Source organism: Anser anser (genome assembly GCF_964211835.1).
Source record: "Anser anser genome assembly, chromosome: 21".
NCBI lineage: Eukaryota > Metazoa > Chordata > Aves > Anseriformes > Anatidae > Anser > Anser anser.
This window is the reverse complement of record NC_139742.1, coordinates 2,168,638-2,176,563: the sequence shown is the minus strand read 5'-3', so window position 1 is coordinate 2,176,563 and position 7,926 is coordinate 2,168,638.

Sequence of the window (7,926 nt, the reverse complement as noted above, 5' to 3'; positions counted from 1 at the left end):
TCAGTAAACATGAGCCATTAGCTTGCAGAAGTGTACCTATGCATCACACTGGATGAGCTGAGACCTTTAAGGTATTTATTTTGGATGTACCTTGTTCTGATCCATTTGTATTGTGATTTATCAAACCTTACTTTTTCTTTGTTGCCACCCTGTTAGTTTGGTTGTTGTTTGGGATTCCTCTTGGGACCATTGCTGTGGGGAATAGTCAGCATACATTTTGTCATTGCTGTCTAAAAAATCTCATCTAGGTGATCACTTTACTCATAACTGCAGGAGTGCTTAATGTCTTGCAAAACAAGCAAAATAAATGGGACTTGCAAGTACCTCTGGTGCCCTTCACTCCACGTGCTCTGGAAATTCAGAGGAGGTCAAAGAGGCTTTGAAATGGAGCAAAGGCTACAGAAGGGCCTTTTGGACCATCTTCTTTCCATATGAGCCTTTCCAGTGTTTGAGTCTAGAAGGTCTCAGGAATCTGCACTAGCTGGCTCTACTGTGAGTTGGACCAGCTGGACTCCAGAGATCCTTCCAACCTCAACATTTCTGTGATTCTATTATCCTATGTACTTGCTCTCTTTCCTTCTCTTCTCTCTTCATCCCAGGCCTTCTTCTTTTCCTGCCACCTGGCATAAATCAGCTAATATGCTGAGATCAAACCATCAAGTTGCTCTAAGATCCATCCCCAGTTTGTAAAATGATCATAACAGCAGTCTCTATGGCAGGAGAAGGTTAGCTCATTACAACAGTGTCCAAGAGATGGTAAGTCACCTGCCTCTATATCAAAATGCGTAGTAACAGTTCATGCAAAGCACTGAATTGGCACAAAATAATTTGCTAGGTCAAATTTCTTTGAGACTGTTTACAGTGCTCCGCACTTGTGCTTGATCTGAACCAAACTTGAGCTGAGCGGTGAGACGAGATTGCACAGGTGCACTACTAGACACAGCCTCAGAGATGTTACTCACCTTGAAATCCAGTTAGAGCAAAACTATTGCTTTACTGAAACAAAATCACTGAGCATTACAGTAGTCCTCAGCTGCCTTGAAGAGAATAAGCAACAAACATTCTGCAGCTGCATCCTATTACCTTCAGACCTCCATCAACTTAGGACAAGGTCCTACGAGAACACTTGGCAGAAAGCCTGATCACTCTATGGGGCACCTATCATCCATTCCTTTTAGCTGTTATGAAAACACATGGGATGATCCATTGCCCAGATCTCTGCAAACAAGTTAAAAGCTCACCTTGTCAAAATGCCCTTGTAGAACATAGGCAAATTTGTTAACATTCTGAAAAGAGACGAAATAGACAAAATAAAAGCAAGATACAAACACAGCCACAGCAGTTGTGATTGGAGGGATGGTTGAATGCTTTGTTTTTCCTGTGAAGTGCTGTCAGTTCAAACTGAGGCTGGAATCTCAAATAAAATGAACCAGTTTTTCCTTCCTGGAAACATCCCAAGACTTCCAAGTGATCTGATGTCACATTGCCAGCAGAGTTGGGCAAATGATTTATTCCCCAGTTTTGGTGTCTTTTTCTCTCTTGCAACATCTGTGAGTAGTTCAGGATGTCTTCAGACATATTGCTTGATCAGGTTTCTTCAATGAAATAATGGCAGAGCTTTTTTCCAGTCCATGATCACTATGCTAGGAAAATCAGATTTCTGCAGTACAGTGAGCTGTATTACAGTTTCTATTCCTGTACAGTTTCCTGACACTATTATTGGCTAAATTAAGAGCCTTTAAAAGTCACCCTAAGTATGCCTGGGCAAATGCATGTTGGGATTTAGGTTGCTTAATTTATGAAATTTACAGTGGTTCAAAGCAGTTGTCTTGGCAGAGTCAAATACTATCCCAGTCCTCTTCGTGAGACCGTTTGGGGTACATGGATCAAAAGTGTGTACCTGATCCAAAGAAGAGGTCTCTCACAGCTCTAGCAGCTCAATAACATGTCCCAACACCCAACCTAAGTGCAAAAGACCAGGGTTGCAAATGTGCTTGGCTCCAGATGCCTCCTCAAGCTGGTAAAGTCCCACTGAAATACCTGGGGAGCTGGGAACTGAGACAGTCTTCACAGACTCAGCCCAACCACCCGTTTAAGAGAACTGAGAAGCTAAGGCATTGTCTACTCTCCAACTCCAGAAAAATTGTTGTAAGAAATCTGAAGCCCACTAAGGATGTGCAATGACTCTGAAGTGGGGGACAGTGCACATGAACAGGTGAATATTAAATTTATGCACAAAGTGGTGGTTGTGGTGGTGGGGAAATGCTGGAGCAAGAAGGTGTTACTCCCATGTCTGTAGAGTTCAAGCTTTAGAATGAGCTGGTAGGAAAGAAATAGTAGAGGTATGGTGGAAAATGAGACTCCATGCAACAGGAAAATTGCTTTAAAAATAATTCAATCTACTCTTTAAATGTTTGGTGTATTGGACAGTAAGTTACAGCGGAGTGTATTAGAAATATATTTCATTGCAAAAAAAATAATCATATAGTGCAGATAAGTGTTTTTATCTTGGCAGACAGCTAAAGAAAATTCACTAAACAAAGAGCAGAGTGACCTAGCAATAAATGTAATCCAGGTGAACAAGTTTTGGGGTAGAAAAAAACAATAAATACAGGTAGTAATGCATAAATGTGCTGACACTTCCTATTATGAGACTCAGTTCTCACTTTTTGATAACTTTGCTACTTTTATTCACTTCGGCTGCACTCTTCCAACCAGGGTCTGCTTAGACCGGGTTTGAAAACTTTCTGATATGGATCAGAACTAGGGGTGGGGGTCTATGAATTTATAAGCCCTGGCTCTGACAGCAGCCTATGCAAGGGTCCAAAATGATTCCAGGTTCTTTTCCTCCAAAATGTTTTAAAAATCAGGAAACTCATCCAAGTATTACATTAAAAGGAAAGTGAAGCTCTAAAGGGGAGCACCAAAGAATTTGAAAATGTCAGTCTTTTGCCCTGATCTGTTGGCCATATGGTCCAAGAGTCCCAGCTTGCCTGCCAGGCAGAGTGGTTGTGTAATATCATTGCAAGAAGTCAAGAGATTATAATACCATATAATACTAGATTTTCCATTTTAGTCTGGGAGAAAAAAAGATCCGTAAAATATGACTTTCACATTACAATTTCACTTGAAATATTTATTGCTGTTTGTGCATAGCTTCAGCAGTGGAGAGAATCTCCCATTACAGGTTTGTTATGACTATTTCAGTGAGGGTCGTCACTTACATCCACAAATAGCTTTTGGTGCCTAAATATCTCTTCAGCTGTTTAAATCCAACCCACAGGCTCCTGTAACACTCACTAATGTCCTTCTTAGCCTCATCTTCTCCTTCCTTTATGTTCCTGCCCAAGTCCTGGCACTACCTCTCTTCTTCTGAACCTGAATTCAGTCTGCTTCTGGCCGAATCCTGGGTTAAACTCTCCGTTCGATTCAGACATGTGCTCAGAGCTTTCCCAACCCTGACACGTGAGAGCCACAGGGAGACCCTGGACCTAATATGTCTCTGCATTCCAGCAGAGAGAGCTAAACTAGTGTGTTATGTATCTAGAGGGTGTCCTAGTGTGAACAGGCTGATGTGGACATGCTTTTTTGGTCTCCCACACTGAACAAAACATTTACTGGTCAGGAAGAGAAAAGTCAGAGATGCTTTTGGTGCAGCTCAATGGCTTTGGCTTTTGCTGGGTACAGTGGATGGCCAGATTGGAACCCTCCTTTTTGGCTACCATCCAGCTCTGGAGTGGGCTGCTCAGGCAGGGTGCAGGGTGTCCATCCTTAGAGACATCCAAGACCCAATGGAATCTGGACCTGAGCAACCCACTCTAGCAGGACTGGGAGATATCCAGAGGTCCTTCCAACATCAGCGATTCTGTGATAATTCATAGTTATTTCAGATTCCTGTTTTCTGAAAACCTACATCCCATTGAAGAGTGAAATGATGAGTGAGATCCCCTATTTTACATAGACTGGATGAATTCTAGTGAAATTTAATGTTTTTATGAAAGGCATATGCTGGAGTTAGATGACAGGATTGTGGGATAATACGATCTAAATTTGATTTTAGGTTAGTCTTTGGAACAGAACTTTGTGATGCTCAAAAAGGCATTAAATAACGGGCTGACCTTGCTGAGATTTTCAGCTTGTTTCTTTTTGCACACAGTCCCATAGTGCAGATGTGGGTGGAGCTCATGTGACACACTTATCTCCGTTCTATTGTTCCATATTTAGGCTTTGTTTGGGTCAATAGTGGCAAGATTTGGCCCTTTTTAATCATGTTGAGCTGTCTGACAGTGATTTCATCTGCAGAAGAGCTCCAGTCCTGCTGATGATGTGAGTATTACCTTTACCTGGCATGTATTTTTAGATGAAGTTTCATTGCAGATCCCACTTTTCCTCAGCTAAATTTTCTAATTTATTCTTCAGAGGGTTGCTGACCTCCAAAGACCTAGCTGAGGCACTTTACAAGCAGGTCTTCTCCATTAGAGAAGCACAAACTGGTACGCAGGTTCAAGGTGTGCTCCAAAACTGCTCCCCCAGTAACTAACCATAACTATTAGAAGGGTTGTTAGAGGGTGCTAAAGCCTAGAAACGCTTGCTCTTAGCATGAAAAAAAACAAAGAAATCTCAGCACTCCTGCTGCAAATTTCAAAGGAATCCAAGGAAGCAGATTGATTTAGGCACATGGATTCAGTCTGCCTGCAAAGGAAAATTCAGCAACTTAACTCTGCCAGTGTAATTATACTCCTACAAGCAAGAGTCCTCACATGAACACTTGTATGCAGCACTGAGTGTTTTGTTTTGTTTTGTTTTGTTTTATCTTGCATTGCATTCAAAGTAAAGCAAAGACACTAAACTGGAAAAAGCATCTGTAGGAAGGAACGTGAGTGGGAGTCGTACTGGTAAAATTATAACGGTGGTATAATTATCCTGATCAATTTTCCATATAAAACAGACTTCAGAAGAACTCATTTGTTAAACAGTATGTAAGCCTCAGCCTTTACTCTAGTGGCGTCTCTGTTCACCAATCAACATAATGAACATAGGCAATTAAGGTGCACCAGAAACCTGGCTACATTTCCTAGAGGCATTTTCCAGTGTCCAAATGCTTGATTTGCAAAATTAATGAGCTGCTAAAGTCCCTTGGTATAAATCAGCACATCTCCACTGACTTCAGCTGAGATCCTCTTATACATACCAGCTGAAGGTTGGGCCCTTTCTAAGGCATAGGCTGCTCTGGGAAGCAGAATTATGGTTATTTTCAATATTTACAACTTGATCCTAGAAGTTAATTTGGACAATGTAACCAGTGATTGAATTAAATAGCAGCCTCGGCACAACTGCAAGCACTTAAGCTAAGAAAAAATGACAGTTTCCTATGGCGTGAGCTCTGCTTAGTGAGGTGCCATTCAATGCTGTACCATAATGGCCGGACTTACAGCCCCCAGTTTTCATCCAAACAAATTTCTTCCCAGAAAACTGAATAAAACCTGCAGAATTTAGCCCCCCAGAAACCAGGAACCAGCACTGCCTCCTCATTAGCAGTAGGATATAATAGTAGCTGTGGTACATTTACCATTTGCTAGGTGAATACCATTTAAATGTACAAAAGATTCTGGTACTTGATTGTTCAGCAGCAGAGAGCGAAAGGATGTCAAGTCCTTTGCTCACAACTGTGTTGGCTAATGCTGCCCTCAGGGGGCGAGACTCTTTCTAAAACCTGAAGTGTTTATGGCTGATTTGAATGAAAGTGATTTGCTCAAAAACCTCCCTGTATTTAGCAGTTTTAGCTTTAATGGACCAGCCCTACTCCTACAAAGGATCTGATTTCAATTCTGCTACCAGCAGTTTGTTCCAGAAAAGTGCTGGGAGGAGAAAGAGTGCAAGGAACAGCGTCAGAGGTAGCGTGTCCTGTCTTAGCAGCAGTGTGACGCCACAGCTTCATCACCCTGCCTGCAGGGACAGGTTTTTCCTCAGGAGCAGCATTAATTTGTAGGCAAAAAGCAATGACTTTGGGATCTGAACTTGGTCAGTAGCTGCCAGCTGCGCTCCTCTATGAACTCATGCTTAGGTGGTATCATTAGTACAAGATTGATTATTGGGCAGCCTTCACTGTTCTTCTCTTGCATTCATATTCTTGTTGACACGGCTCCAGGCAATGCTGCATTAATCACACAACACACAAGGTAGGGCTTGTTCATCCCAAGGCAAACTCCCTAACTTTCGAGGCAAGGGTTTTGGCCAACTCAAGCAGAAGACTGGAAATCCTAAAGGAGCCATGTTTACATAACCTCCTTGTAATTTTAAATGGGAGATGAATTATGGCTTTCCCATGAACCTGACTATATGGAATTGCTGGCGTGTTGGTCTTATGCCATAGCAGAAAGGTGGCTGCAGCTCTGCAGCTGAGCTGCCACCATGTTCTATAGCAAGGCTGTTGGGGGACTTCCAAACAGTGCTTTAGGTAAGCCAGTACAGCAGTTCTGTTTGCCAGCTCCCAAAACAATCTGAAAATTAGGGTGTGCACGGTGACAGTGAAGGACAAACTCTCCTATGCAGCCTACTGCCTCCAAGTGTCACTGAGGCCATGGGAACAGCAGACTGAAAAGGGACTAGAAACTACCTTAAAAAAATAAAGACAATCAATGGGTCTTTGGGGAGTAAATGTGAATGGAATAAGCATTTGTGTTTCTGGACACATCAATAAACATGCAGAGGTTAGTAGAACTTCCTTAATATCCTTATGTTTGCAGACATCCCCTTCTCCTTCAAATCTGCCTCATTTCAACTGATGTCAATCATGATGGACTGAAGTCTAAAATTTTGGTAAATGGAGACTTACACTGCTGATCTTAGGGTTTTTTTGCCTTTGTAAACATTGTTTATTCATGGCTTTGACAGAAAGTGAGGGGTTGGACTTCAAATATTATACTAAGGCAGGAATTTTTAACGTTTTCCTGGGTTGCAGCCACGTCACAGAAAAAAGGTCAGAGCATATATGAACAACAACAACATCAAAAGGAAAGGAAATGAAACAGTGGCAAATTTTCAATTTACTTTTGATGGTGGCTGTTAGATAGTTGCTCTGAAGGCTGGGCTGTTAGGAGTATCTGTATTAGAGAAGATGTGTAGGTTGTGGGAGGACAAATAAGACTGTCAATGGTATCTAACAGGAAGGCATTCTCTTTGTACATTAGTCAGAAGAGAAAGATCAAGCAAAGGTTTGATCCACTATTCAAGTAGAGTGAGATATCAATAGGTGACAGGAAGGTGACCAAAACATTTAATGTCTTTTTGGCATTCACTAAAAAAGTCAAATGTAGTCAGAGAGAGGTCACAATTAAAAATAGTGTTAAATGGAAGGTTCTCAGCCTTGAATAAGGGTGGAACAGAGAACATGTTCCTAAACAGACATTCACAAATTGGCCAGGCCTGAACAACTTCATCTCAGCTTTCTACAAGAGTTGATTAATGAAATTTCAGTCTTCAGGCATCTATGAAGGATGGACAAGGTGCTGAAATACTGGAGAAAAGCAGCAGCACGTCAGGAATGTAAAAAGTAAAGTTTGAGTCCAAGAATCACTAACTCACTAACTTTGCTCCTGTTCAGTCAAATTATTTGCAAGGACTAGAAAGAAGACAAGATACATATTTGGATTCAACAAAAGCAAATTATCTGCTGTTTAATTAATTTAGTTTCAAAATTAGGAAAAGAGTTTTGTGGGCAATTGTACTTTAAGAACACGATTTTTAAGTGCTCACATGCTCTTGAAGAAGTGAGGGGAAAAAAAAATCTGAGTGAATCCACAACAGGTGGCTGCACTGCTGAGTACTGAGGACATTGTCATGAGCTACCCAGAGAGATGCAGAGGGGGTCTCCACATACATCTCTCTTGGGAACTGGATGATGGTGGGAGAATGCACATTTTAAAG